This window comes from Manis javanica, chromosome 15 (assembly GCF_040802235.1).
Source record: "Manis javanica isolate MJ-LG chromosome 15, MJ_LKY, whole genome shotgun sequence".
Taxonomy (NCBI): Eukaryota; Metazoa; Chordata; class Mammalia; order Pholidota; family Manidae; genus Manis; species Manis javanica.
In genome coordinates this window covers 78,133,167-78,146,139 of record NC_133170.1, presented here as the reverse complement: position 1 = coordinate 78,146,139, position 12,973 = coordinate 78,133,167, and the positions used below count along the sequence as shown (strand labels likewise).

Below are 12,973 nucleotides of genomic sequence, written 5' to 3'. Positions count from 1 at the left end.
GGGCCCCCAAGGGATGTTTTCCTGCCTCTCCCTAATGACCTGACATACAGGGTCCTGGTGATAAACCTCCCTCTGATAAAAGATGCAAAACTAACATCTGGCAGTTAATTAATAAAGAGCAGCGGTGTCTGGCTGGGGCACGTGGTGTGCTGACGCTGGCATTTTCTTTGCCGCCCCAAGAGATGCTGACACCATGTTTGAAAATGGGGGAAAAAGATCGATTTGGAGCAGGCCCTGCTGACAAGGCTCCTCTCAAGAGGCAGGACACCCTCTCATCCCCTCTCTGGGGAGCTGATGCTTGGCCTTCCACCAAAGGACACTGGGTGGTGGGAGGGGAATCTCATTGCTTGAGGACCTGTTACGTGCAGAGCTCTGTATCTCACTCATTCCTCCCAGCAATCTGGAGAAGTGAAGTTCCCATCTACATAGGCTCAGCCTGTCCCAGTACCTAGGCTCCTCCTACCACACTAGAAATAGAGGGTATTGGGCAGGGTCCTCTGGGGGAAGTCACTTTGGTTGCCTGCCACAAATGCAGATTCCAGGGCCCCAGCACCCTGGAGTAGCGCCCAGGAGTCTGTATTTGCAATAAGAGCCCTGAGGGATTCTGGAGTAAGTAGAATGGGTATCTCATCTTGGAAAGTATTGAGGTCTTATGAAGGCAATCAAACATTTATTGAGTACCTATTACATGCCAGACCCCAGGCCAATCCCAATCAACACTCTGAGGAAGGAAGAACTGATGTCTCAAGTAACAGACAGCGGCTTAGAGAGGGCAAGGGATTTGATCAAAGCCACACAGCGATGCAGGCAGGCTCCAACCCTGATCCTCCGACTATCCCTGGCCTCAGAGCTTAAGGAATTGCCTTCCAGGTCCAGGTCACTGAAATATTCAAAAAGCCAGTGTTTCAATTACTACCCGGGCAACCTTAGCTGAATGTGAGCAGCAGGGTAACCTAAAGCAAGTGGGTGGGGTCCCACCTAGGAGCCTGTGGCTAGTTCCTGGGGCTTCTTGGGCTGGGCAAGCAGGTATCAGAAGTCCTATTTGAAGGGATGGGAGAGGTTGTAGCGAGGCAGCTCTCTACGTTGACTGGGAGGCCATGGGACTGGGGTAGGGTGGAGGGTGGACAGGAAAGTGGGCTTGAGTGTGGGTCTGAGGTTTCAGAGAGGGGCGGACAATGGGTTGCATGGGATTGAGATCAGAATGACCTATGTCAGAATCCCGGCTCCTCCAACTCTCTGTGGGGCTCTGCAAGGCCTCACCCTGAAACAGCACCCAAGGAGCTCCCAGAGCTGTGGTGAGGAGAAGGCCAGGCACTGGCTCCGCCCTGAGGCTTGGGTGTAGCCCTGAGTTACTCCTAGAGGCTTGCGGTGCAGGCAGACAGGTTCAAACCTTAGCCTTGGGTTACATGAACTAGACACCTCACCTCTCAGGGCCTCAGTTTCCCCATAGTCCCTGCTTATGGGGTGCTTATGACAATTATAAGATATAAAATGCCTGGTACAGAATAGAAGCCGTAGACACTGTCAGACTGACAAGTGTGCCATTGGCTTATTACTGCTATTCCGATTGTTATACTGAGATCTCACGAGCGCACACTGCCTACTTGTTTGGGGGTTTCCTGTCCCAGCTGAGCCCAGGTGGCCCACCTGTGGCTCCCCCTGCTCCAGGATGCCTGCTTGCTTGTGCCTCAAGGATGGCATGGTTATCTGCCATGGGAGGGGGCGCCAGCCCACCCAGAATCCCTCAGCTTAATTGAATTGTTACTGACTTGCCCTTGTGACTCTGGTCCACAGACATGATAGCGCTCCCAGGGGCTGAGCCAGCTCTCACCTTGGAGACCTCTCGGCATCCCGGACGGCAGCCAGATCAGGCTAGGAGCTGGGGGCCCATGTGAATAGTAAGATAGGTATGGACTTGCGGCCCCTTGCTGCCACCAACTTGCTGTGGCATCTTGGCCAAGTCCTTTACCCTCTATGGGACTCTGTCTCTGCCTCTTAAGTTATCTCCTACATCTGGGGCAGGGGCAGGAAAGGGTGGGGGGGAGGAGAAAGGAGCCTTATTTGGCGCTTTTTTGAGGCTTCTCTCCCATCTCCCCCAGCCCTAACCCATTTTCCTCCCTGACCTATTCTTAGTCCTACCTACCTCGCAGAATCCTTTCCTAATCATAGCAGCTAACATTTCACTGTCTGCAGAGTAGATCTTGGCACTGACTCCATTTTTCAGCTGGGCTAACTGAGGCTCAGAGAGGCAAGGTAACATGCTCAAGGCCCAAGGCCAGGAAGTATCAGATCTTGGACTTGCGCCCCTGTCTGTCTGGCTTTCCAACCTTTCTTCCTACCCTCCCTACTATCCTGCCCTCCTTTCTGCCCCATCTGCCTTGGCCTGGACCAGAAACTGGGGAGGTCCCCTGCCCCACTTTCCTGCTTTCCTAGCCACCTCCCTCCTCCCCCTGCCCCCTCTCAGTCCTGCCCTGGGCAATCAGTTTCTTCAGAAATAATTTGGGATTCTAATGAACGGAATGATTTGGCATTTAAATAATTATCCACTCTCTGTTAGCGCTGCTGAGTCGGGAGAAATTTCCGCATCTTATTTATGAATATGTTTTTTTTCCCCCTCATCAGGTGGAGATTTCCCAGCCCACCCCCTCCCAGCACCTCCTCTCCTAAATGCCTTTTCAGCAAGCATTTCCAGTGGTGCTGTCCCCACACGAGCCCCTAAGTGGCTATTAACAACTTTCCCCTTCCGCTATCAGCACCCGTTCACGCCCCTTTTTATCTTTACATTTCAATATCATTACAAATCCTAGTGTTATTCAAATTGCATCAATTATTCAATTTCTCCTCCCCAAGTGGAGGCAGTGGCTTCCCAGTGGCTGAGCAGGAAAAAGCAAAAGGCCTTTCAAGGAGGGTTTGAAATCCACCGGGGAGTCAGCCCTGTTCCATTAACCTGGGCTTTTTGGCTCCCACAAACCATGGAATTGATTAAAACACACACACACAGCTTCAATTTGGTTTGGGGAGAAAGCCTGCTGCCGAGAAGCACTGAAGACCAGTTGGGGAGATCAAATGCTTTTGCTGCCCCGTAATATTCATTCGCTGAACATTTATTGAGTTTCTGCTGTAAAGAGCAGCCACCATTTATTGAGCACTTAATAGGTGCCAGATACCACTTCAAGGTCTTTATACAAGAGCTTCTCCAATCTTTGAGACAAGCTGGTGGGGTAGTTGTCACTATACCCACCCCCATTTTACAGATGAGGAAAAAGGCTCAGAGAGGGAGGTCTCTAGCCTAAGGCTGCACAGTGGTAGGGACTGGTTTTGTCCTCAGCACCCGGCCTCTTAATCATTATACCATCAGCCATGGTTGTAGGGTTTGGGTGACCCCAAGGGATAGCCAGGGAAGAGACTGAGGGAGCAGAAAGAGCATTAACCCTTCTTCTCACAGGGCCCGTTTTTGAAGAACCGCATGAGCAATCACATCTCCTGATCAACAAAAGCCCGTTTTTTTTTTCTTTTTGGTATCATTAATCTACAATTACATGAGGAACATTATGTTTACTAGACTCCCCCCATCACCAAGTCCCCCCCACATACCCCATTATAGTCTTTGTCTATCAGCGTAGTAAGATGCTAGAGTCACTACTTGTCTTCTCTGTGTTGTACAGCCCTCCCCGTGCCCCCTCCTCATTATACATATTAATCATAATGCCCCCACTCTTTCCCCACCCCTCTTATCCCTCCCTTCCCACCCACCCTCCCCAGTCCCTTTCTCTTTGGTAACTGTTAGTCCCTTCTTGGGTTCTGTGAGTCTGCTGCTGTTTTGCTCCTTCAGTTTTTTCTTTGTTCTTATACTTCACAGATGAGTGAAATCATTTGATACTTGTCTTTCTCTGCCTGGCTTATTTCACTGAGCATAATACCCTCTAGCTCCATCCATGTTGTTGCAAATGGTAGGATTTGTTTTCTTCTTATAAAAGCCAGTTTTTTAAAGCAATTGGTAGCTTCTCTGTTTATGGTCACTAAGAGTCATATAATGGTCACATTTCTCTTTGCTTTGGCTGCCAGGAAACTCAGAACCAGATGTGCAGGCCACTGCTTACAACTATACAGGGCCTTACCCCACCATGCCATCATCCTGGTCCTCTCTATTTTGGCATATAATGTATATTTGTAAACCACTTCTAAGCCTTTTTGAAATGAGGCCAGATAAAAGCACCTTCAAAAAAACTTCTAAGCATCCATTAAGAAGTGTGCATTTTACACAAGCTCTCATTTAACCTTGGCAAAGGGTTTATTCCCATTTTATAGATGATGAAACTGAGACCCAGGGAGATTATGTGCCTTGCCCAAGGACACACAGTAAGTGGTAGAACCAGGATGGGGACATAGTCTTCAGGCTTCTAGTACTCTGCCCTCTTTCCATGGCCCAGGGGAAACAGAAGGTCAGGGAATGTGGTCTGGCCGCAGGTCCCTGCTCTAGGTCTTGGTGTGACATAGAAAGGGCATTCAGTTGAGAATTAGCAGACATGGATTCCACCACTTCACTGTGTGACCTTCATCTCTCCAGGCCTCAGTTTCCCCACTGAACAATGATGGGCTGCCCTCCAAGGCCCCTTGCAGCTCTGACCTCCTGTCACTCTGTTTCTGCCTGTTTTACCAGGACGTGTGCCAGCATCTGGGCCTCGTTGCACCTTTGAGTCCCAGTCACCATCCCCTGAGGCAGGTGCAGCCCTGGGGAGCTGTGCCACCTGGTTCCCAGGGTCTCCTTAGGCCACAGACGGGCAGAAGGAGCAGCTACGGTGGTGACAAGGCTGGGACACGCACCTCCCACACCAGCCACCTGCATGCTTCATGATCCTGGGTCCCCAGGCAGGTAGCGCCTTTCTGGCAAGATGGAACCTTCCAGGATGGGGACAGAGTGGGGGTGAGGATGGCAAGAGGCTTAGATATGGGAGGGGCTTATCTCTTCCTGAAATCTAGGGCTCTGGGTCTTCGGTCCTGGGCCCCAGCCCAGTCTAGAATGGTCTGACCTCCAAGCAGGCAGGCGGCGACACAGCGAGTTGAGGGAGAGGCCTGGAGACCAGGGACAGAGAGCAACTCCCAATGAAAGGGAGCTCATTTATAGAGCACCTACTAAGTGCGGTGCATTACCTTTCCCCAGAACTGCAAACTGGCAGTCCATAGGTCAATTCAGGCCATGCCATGAACATGGCTTCTTTGTGTTGTTAAAAGATTGAATTCAGTTCCAATACTTACAACTAGGGATATCCTACATAAAATCAGGATTTAAGGTTCTCTTGAGAAGTTGGACTACCAGGCAACACCAAGCCCCCTTTTCCCACGGGGCTGCCGGGGGTAGCTGCCCTTCAGGTGGCGCTTACCTTTTCCCAGTGCCACAGTGTCCCACTGGGCCCTTTGGGCATCTGAGTGCTGACTCCCTCTTATAACCATGAGTGCCTTCTGGATGGGTGCTATTACTCCCATTTTACAGATGAAGAAATTAAGTGCGCCAAGGGTACATCCATCAGACCAAATCCCACAGCAGGTGGGCATTGGAGTCAAGATTTAACCCACCCCTCGGCCCCTCAAATGCTTACTGTTTCCCCTGCCTCTCCAGCCCCCACCCAAGGAGCCACGTCAGGCAGCCCCAGTAGCCTCCCTTTGCAGTGGAACTTTCTAAAGTCCTCCATGCTCCTGTCTGTAAAATGAATGGCCTCCGAAGTCCCTTGCAGCTTTAATGTGGGGTGTGGCTACTCGAATTTGGCCCCCAGGAACCAGAATTCTAACCAATCATCATGCAAGACAATGCTATTGAGTACTCAGGCTCTGCTGGGAACTTGAACACACAGTCTTGACCCTCACAGCTTTTCAGGAGGGGGAAACTGGCCTTTCCCTCCCTCTCCATGGTCCAGGGGCTCTGGCTTGCTTTTAGCTCTTTGATGGTATCCTGCCCTGTTCCTACCTGAGGGCCTTTGCCACACTGTCCCTTTCACTTAGAATGCCTTACACCTGCCCCCATGCAAGCCTTCATTATCCTTCAGCTCTGCCATGGCTCTCTGAAAAAGTCTGGTCCCTCTGATATTGCCTCTTGGAACTCCCCATACACTTCATAGAATTAATAATGATAGTAACTAGCTAGGACTTACTGATCACTTTCTATGGGCCAGGCACTGTTCTAATCCCTTGAGTTATATCATCCCACATAATCCTCTCACAGCCCTCCAAAGTGGCTATGATCATTATCTTCAGTTTATAGATGAGGAAATTGAGGCACAGAGAGGTTAAGTAGCTTGCCCAAGTTCACACAGCTAGTGTTGAAATTTTTTCCTTATGTTATATGACTGTTTGATTGACATCTGCAGGGACTATGTTCTAGGAAACCGGTTCTTGATAAATAAATGTCCTTTAAGTGAATGAACACACCAGGATATGTTTCCAAATTCCATGCCCATAACCACAGTGGTATATGACTGTCACCTCCATGCCCTGTCAGAGTGTCTCACCACTGGAGCTTCCCCCAGCCCCCACCTGACTTCCAGGGAAGTGCTCAGTTTGAGGCCTCCCCTGCCTCACACCCAGTGTCACCAGAGAGAAAGAGGAAGGTGCCAGCAGATTCAGCACCACGGACAGAGTCACACCCCATCCCCGCCATAGAACTGCCCCTCTCCCCCAGCTGGGGCTGTGAATTAGCCTCTGGGAAATTCCCAAGGAGCCCTCCACTTTCCCCTTGTACCCCTCCTTCCTCACTGCCTTCCCCCGCACCAGCTTACTGCCAATGACATTCAGATAAATGGCTGCTGTCAGCCAGGCCGGTCCGAGGGAAAGGCGTGTCGTGTGATGTATGGCACCATCTTCTAGAACCACAGGACTCACTACTCAGGGGCTCTGAGGGGGTGCTCCCCACCCCCTGTCAGCCTCTGACCCTGGGCCGCATCTGGGCTTTGGGGTCCCCCTCCTGCCCAGCCCTGAGGATGAGACCCCCATCAGACACAATTACTAGGGTCTTTAATCACATGCTGGCCCACTCCCCTACTCTCAGGGCTGCTATGCAATCCCAAACCCAACCTGCATTCCTGTCTTTTCTGAGTATGCTCTTCTGGATTGTTCTGGGACTCAGGCAGCTGTGTGGGCAGTGGCCACTGAGCTTTCAGCTTCTGAACCCAGAAGGAGGAGATCTAGTCCAGCCACCAGTAAGGCAGCTAATGAAACCCTGGTTTACAATTGGGTATCCTTTCACTCAACTCAGCTGATTGTGGGGAGATTGGGGCAGGTAATGAAGCTGCTACCCCTTGGGACCTGCCAGAAGCTGATGTCTGAAGCCACCCTGTGCTCACACCTCAGGGGGCACCAAAATGCCCTCTCCTGCCCTTGGGCTTCTGCCAGCTGCCAGCTCTGGTACCAGGTTTGTCATCTTTACAATGGGATTAATAGCTAACACTTCATAGCACTATGCAAATACTTCATATGCAGTAAAACCCCTGTCATAATATTTAAAAGTGGTACCAAAGTATTCAATTGCATACAGTAGAAAGTCACAAGTATTGTTCACCAAATGACTACAGCTGGCCAACAGGGGGTTCTGGGGAACCAATTCTATTATATTCAAACACACGCCATCGTGTTTTACATTTGGTCCTCAGAACAACTCTCTGAGGTGGTTACCATTAGCCCATTTCACAGATGAGGTAGAGACCCAGAGACTTTCACAAACTTGCCCAAAGACACACAGCCAGGAAGTTGCAGGGCTGGGATTTGAATCCAGGAGACCGGGTTTCCGAGTCTCCAATCTTGCCACCCCCCTCAGGCTGCCTCCTGGAGCTAGAGTGACAAGTCAGTGAGAACCAGCAGGGACAGAGGCCTCTTTCCACCCTCACCCTGGGCACCAGTATCACCAACAGTAGATGCTCCCATGGTCCTCAGTGGCCAATCTAGCCTAATCTACCCCAGACCCCTCTGGTAGAACTGAATAGCCTTTTGTACATCCTGGTCCTGAACTGTGGGGGATCTGTTTCCTTGCACCACTGCCAGGGTGCCCAACTGGTCACCCACTCCTTCCTGGCAGAGGTGGTGATGAGAAAAAGCATGTCCATAGCTTTTGACTATGCCAGTGAAAACCAGGGAGAACCTACCAGGCAGGCAGGCAAATAAAGACAAGGTCCCCCACAGATCTTGTTCTTTATAAAAATTATTTATTGAGCACCTACTGTGTGCCTGCACTGTGCTGATGGGAAAGGGGAATGCAAACAACTCTGAACTGGTCTCAAGCTCACCATGTGCATCAGACAGCTTGGGCTGCCACAACCAAATACCAGAGACCGGGGGGCTCACACAACAGAAGGGTCTTTTCTCATAATTCTGGAGGCTGGAAATCTGAGATCAAGTATCGGCTGGTTTGGTTTTGGGAGCCTCTCTCCTCGGCCTGTAGATGGTCATCTTCTCCTCCCTGAACTCCTACATGGGCTTCCCCCTATGTGTGTCTGTCTTAATCAATTCTTGTAAGGACACCTGTCATGTTGAAGTAGGTCCATCCCATAAGACCTCATTTTACCTTAGTTACATCTTTAAAGGCTCTATCTCCAAATACAGTCACATTCTGAGGTCCTGGGGGTTAGGACTTAAACATAGGGATTTGGGGTGGGGGCACAGTTCAGCCCATCACAGTGCCCCACCCATACCAACTGGGGGCACACTAGTCCAGCCCCTAGCTACCAGCACCTACATTTCTCTGCCTGAAGGCATTCTCTGAAGCCAGCTTTGCCATTTGGATAGCAAGCCAGAAGTTTCAGGAAATCCGTGTTTCCTGGAGCAATCTCAATGGTGATGGAGTTGATCTGCAAGCACCTGGCTCCCAGCTCCTTAGGCCGCTGCGTGTTCCACACGTGTCTGAGAGTACCCTGGCAGGATTCTGCCCCACTCACCCCAGGGAGAGCTGGGCTTTATAAGGTACTTATTATTGGCTGTCCCCACTGGACCCTCACCAGGGAGAGATCCTGGTGTGAGCCTCACTTTCAAAATCAATACTTGCAGACTTGTAATCAAACACTTGTCTCAGAGTCTGGGGAACCAGCAGATGACTTGTCCCTCCATGCCCATGGGAGTCTGGAGACAGTAAGTGTTGAAGACTGTCCTGGAAAGGGGCAGGCCAGAGTGAATGGGTCCTGATAGTAAAGCAATAGTCAGAGCGACCATTTGTGGAATGTTCCCTTTCCCCAGGCATTGTGCCTAGCACTTTACTGGCCTTCTCTTCTTAAGGTAGCCCAACAGCTCTGGGTAAAGCAAGTTCTCTTCTTAGCTCCCTTTTACAGATGGGGAAAATGAGGCTCAGAGAAGTGGAGTCATTTCCCTGAGGATACAGAGCTAGGTTCTCAGCCAACACTCTATCTGCCATCCTGTAAGGCTGGGACCTCAGTTGCCCTATGTCTCAACTTTCCTAGGGTGACAGCTGCCCGGGGCCCTCTTCGTGCTCTCCAGGGCCCATGACAAGTCCCTGCCCCACATCCCCCTGGCAATGCCAGGACCCGTTATCTGTTTTGCGCATGGCCTGCACCCGTCAGGGTAATGGACTGTACTTGTCCTAGCAGAGGTGGCCTCTGGCAGGGATGATGTATGAGGCGCTATTGTTTGATATGAATGCATTAGGCGACATTCCCGATAGAGACTTTACCAGCAAAGCTGTACTCGCTGGCAGCAACCCCCGTGGAGGGAGGCAGGCAGAGGCAGAAACCTGAGTCCCCACTGAGCAGGACTCCAGGGGGCCTGGGGATGGGAACCAGCCACCTTCAGGGAGGCAGAAATTGTCTGGTTCTCTCTTGCTTTCAAACTGCTGGGTCCTGAGCCCCATGTCTCACACCCTGATCGGCAGCAGAGTGTAGACAGTGGATTTCACTTCAGAAAGCAATGGAACTGGCTTGGGATCTGGCTAAAAAGGCGGCGTCCTGGGTCCCAACAGGGTCCATTGAAACAGAACCTCCTGAGCAAGGCCTTTTCAAACCAGTTCCCATGGTGAATCTAACATCGCAGGGTCAGAGCCTGAAAGTGGTCCCCCAAAATGGTGTGGGATGAACAGAATGGGGTTTGACGTTAGAAAGCCTTGCATTTGAGTCTGGGCTCCTCTGAGAAGCATGAGGGAAATCTTAGGCAAGCCACCCAGGCCCTCGGGGCTGTGATCTCCTCCTCAACAAATAAGCCTCAGTTTCAGAATCTGCAACGTGGGTATAGCAGCATATCTAGAGGCACAGCAGCGGCCGCCTCCCAGAGCTCAAGGCGACAGGAGCCTACCTGCACTCTGTCCACATCCTCACAGCTCCCTGGGGAACAGAGCAAGTCTGCAGTGCCTGCAGGAGAAGCCAAGTGACCAGCCAGACACGTGGCCCTGGAACGTGGGGGTGACTGAGGGCTGGGGATAGAAGCTGGGGCATCCCAGCACATAGATGCTAGTTAAAGCATGAGATGGGATAAGATCCCAGGGACTTGTCAAGGCAGAGAGAGGGGTAAAGAGGGCAAGAGCCCAGCCCAGGGCCTTCCATCCACAGCAGTGACATGTCATCTTTGTATCTCTACAAAGGGAGAACTCTGGCTCTTTTAAAAATGAAAATCTGAGGTTGCCATGTGTATGAGTTTCCTGTTGCTGCTGTAACAAATGACCACACAGCTTAGCAACTTGGAACAACACAGATTTGTTTTCTTACAGCTCCGGAGGTCAGAAGTCCAAAATGGGTTTTATGGGGCAGCGTCAAGGTGCAGACCTGCCTTCTCATCTGGAGGCTCTAGGCAATTCTACTTCAGTGCCTTTTTCAGCTCCGAGAGGCCTTCTACATTCCTTGGCTCGTGGTCCCAAATCACTCTGACCTCTGCTTCTGTCAGGGTCTTCCCCTGACTCTGACCCTCCTGTCTCCCTCTTATAAGGACACTTGTGATGGCATTGGGCCCATCTGGATCATCCAGAATAACCTCCCTATCTCAGCATCCTGACCTTAACCATAACTGCAAAGTCCTTTTGACACGTAAGGTAACAGAGTCACAGGTTTGGGCTATTAGGATGGGACCTCTCTGGAGGGCCATGATGTGCTTGACATTCTTCTGCTTAACATGCCCCAAGGGCTTCTCTTACGGTCAGAAGGACATCAGAGCCTCTCATGCGGCCTCCAAGGCCCAGAGCAATCTCCCCTGCCACCCCAGCGCCGTTTCCCGCTTCTGCCCACAGCCCCAGCACCGACTCTGCATGTTGAGAAACTGCCCACCTTTCAACCAATAATCATTCGACAAACATGTATGGTGCAACTGTGGCATGTGTGGCCCTGTGCTGGGAGCTGCGGGTCAGCACGAACCAGACGGCACGGTCCTTGTCCTCAGGGAGCCACTTCCCAAATAGGCGCTCAGTACCGAGGGACACCAATCCAAGGCAGCCCTGCTGATGGGGCCAGGTGGGGAAGAGGAGGCCCTGGTTCCCACCCTCTGGCCCCGGGTTGGCGGAGAGGCTGCTCCCACCCCACATTCACACAGACACTCTCTCACACACATGCACCCTTACACACTCATCCATACACATATGCTCGCATGCACACACTGTGCAACACCCTTTTGTGACTGAGTGTAGGGCGGGACAACAAGGAAGAGTCAAAGCCCCTGGTTTGGGTCCTGGCTCAGGTACCTCCTAATGGGAGGGTCTGAGCCCCTCAGTTTCTCCATCTGTGAAATGGGGATGATACAAACCACCCTCACAAGGACATGGTCAAGATTAGATGAAGTGAAATGAGCTACTTTATGTAACAGTCTGGCCCATGGTGGCCCCAGGCTCCCCTCCCACCTGTCTGGCTCTGGGACTCCCATCTTGGTGTGAGGGCACGTGCGTGGGGGCACGTGTGTAGCTGGCTCCTGCTTATGCCCTACTTCCGAGGCCCACTTAGCCACTTGGTCTGCCCCCAATTTCCTTCACGCCCAGGTGTCCCACCGCACCTCCTGCACCTTTCAAAGCACGTCCCTTCTGGGTCCACATCTTCACACGCTGATTCCATGACTTGGGAAAGAATTCCCTGTCCAAGGGTCACGAGCACAAACGCACTTCAGCTGAAGCTTCTAAGCACGGTGAAGCTCACAGGGGGGGGGGCGGTTTCGGGTCTGTGTGGAACCAGCTTTGCCCTCCCACCCTGACCCCAACCCCCCCTCAGGGTTCGGCAGGAAGCAGGCTGCAGCGCTGCGGCTGCAGGTGTGGTTGTGAGCTAATTTATGCTCCGTTTACACAGGCTCCAGATGTCACGGGCTCCTCTGCGCATTTATCCAAACGCCGGGGAAGGAGGGAAAGGCCGGGGGCTGAAGCGGTAGCCCCCTCTCCCCTGCCTGCCTCCTTTTCCTAGTCCAGCTCTGAGGGCAGCAATCTGGTGGGGGGTCCTCAGGCCCTCGTGAGCCTGCTGGGCCCCAGCCCTGTTCACCAAAGCTTCTGCTATGCGTTTTGGTTATGGACTGTAGGCTTGGGGGGACCAGGAGCCCCACACCTGGGCCAGCTCCCAGGGCAATGAGGTGCTTATTAAATGCCTCTAGTGGTGAGATGACAGTGTGCCAATGGCTATATTGGGCAGCTGTGTCCCCCCAAAATGATAATGTCGAAGTCATGTGAATGTGACTGTATTTGAAAAAAGGGTTTTCACAGATGTGATCAAGTTAAGATGAGGTGGTGCTGGATCTGCATGGGCCCTAAACCTAATGATTAGTGTCCCTGTAAGTTGAGGGAGATCTGGACACAGATGCAGAGAATGCCGTGTGATGACTGAGGCAGAGACTGGAGTGCCACAGCTACACACCAAGGGATGCCAACCATCACCAGCTGCCACGGGAAACTCGGAGAGGGGCATGGAACGGTTTTGACCTCAGAGCCTCCAGGAGGAACGGACTCCGCTGACACCTTGACTTCAGACTCCAGCCCCCAGAACTGTGAGGGAGGACATTTCTGTTGCTTTACGTCGCCCAGCTTCCGGTG

General features: G+C 51.9%; 1 protein-coding gene across 1 annotated transcript in view; it reads right to left on the bottom strand.

The window, feature by feature from the left end:
• The window catches only part of MVK (mevalonate kinase), a 66,380-nt gene that overhangs the window by 1,199 nt on the left and 52,208 nt on the right, over positions 1-12,973 (bottom strand). The window lies entirely within an intron of this gene.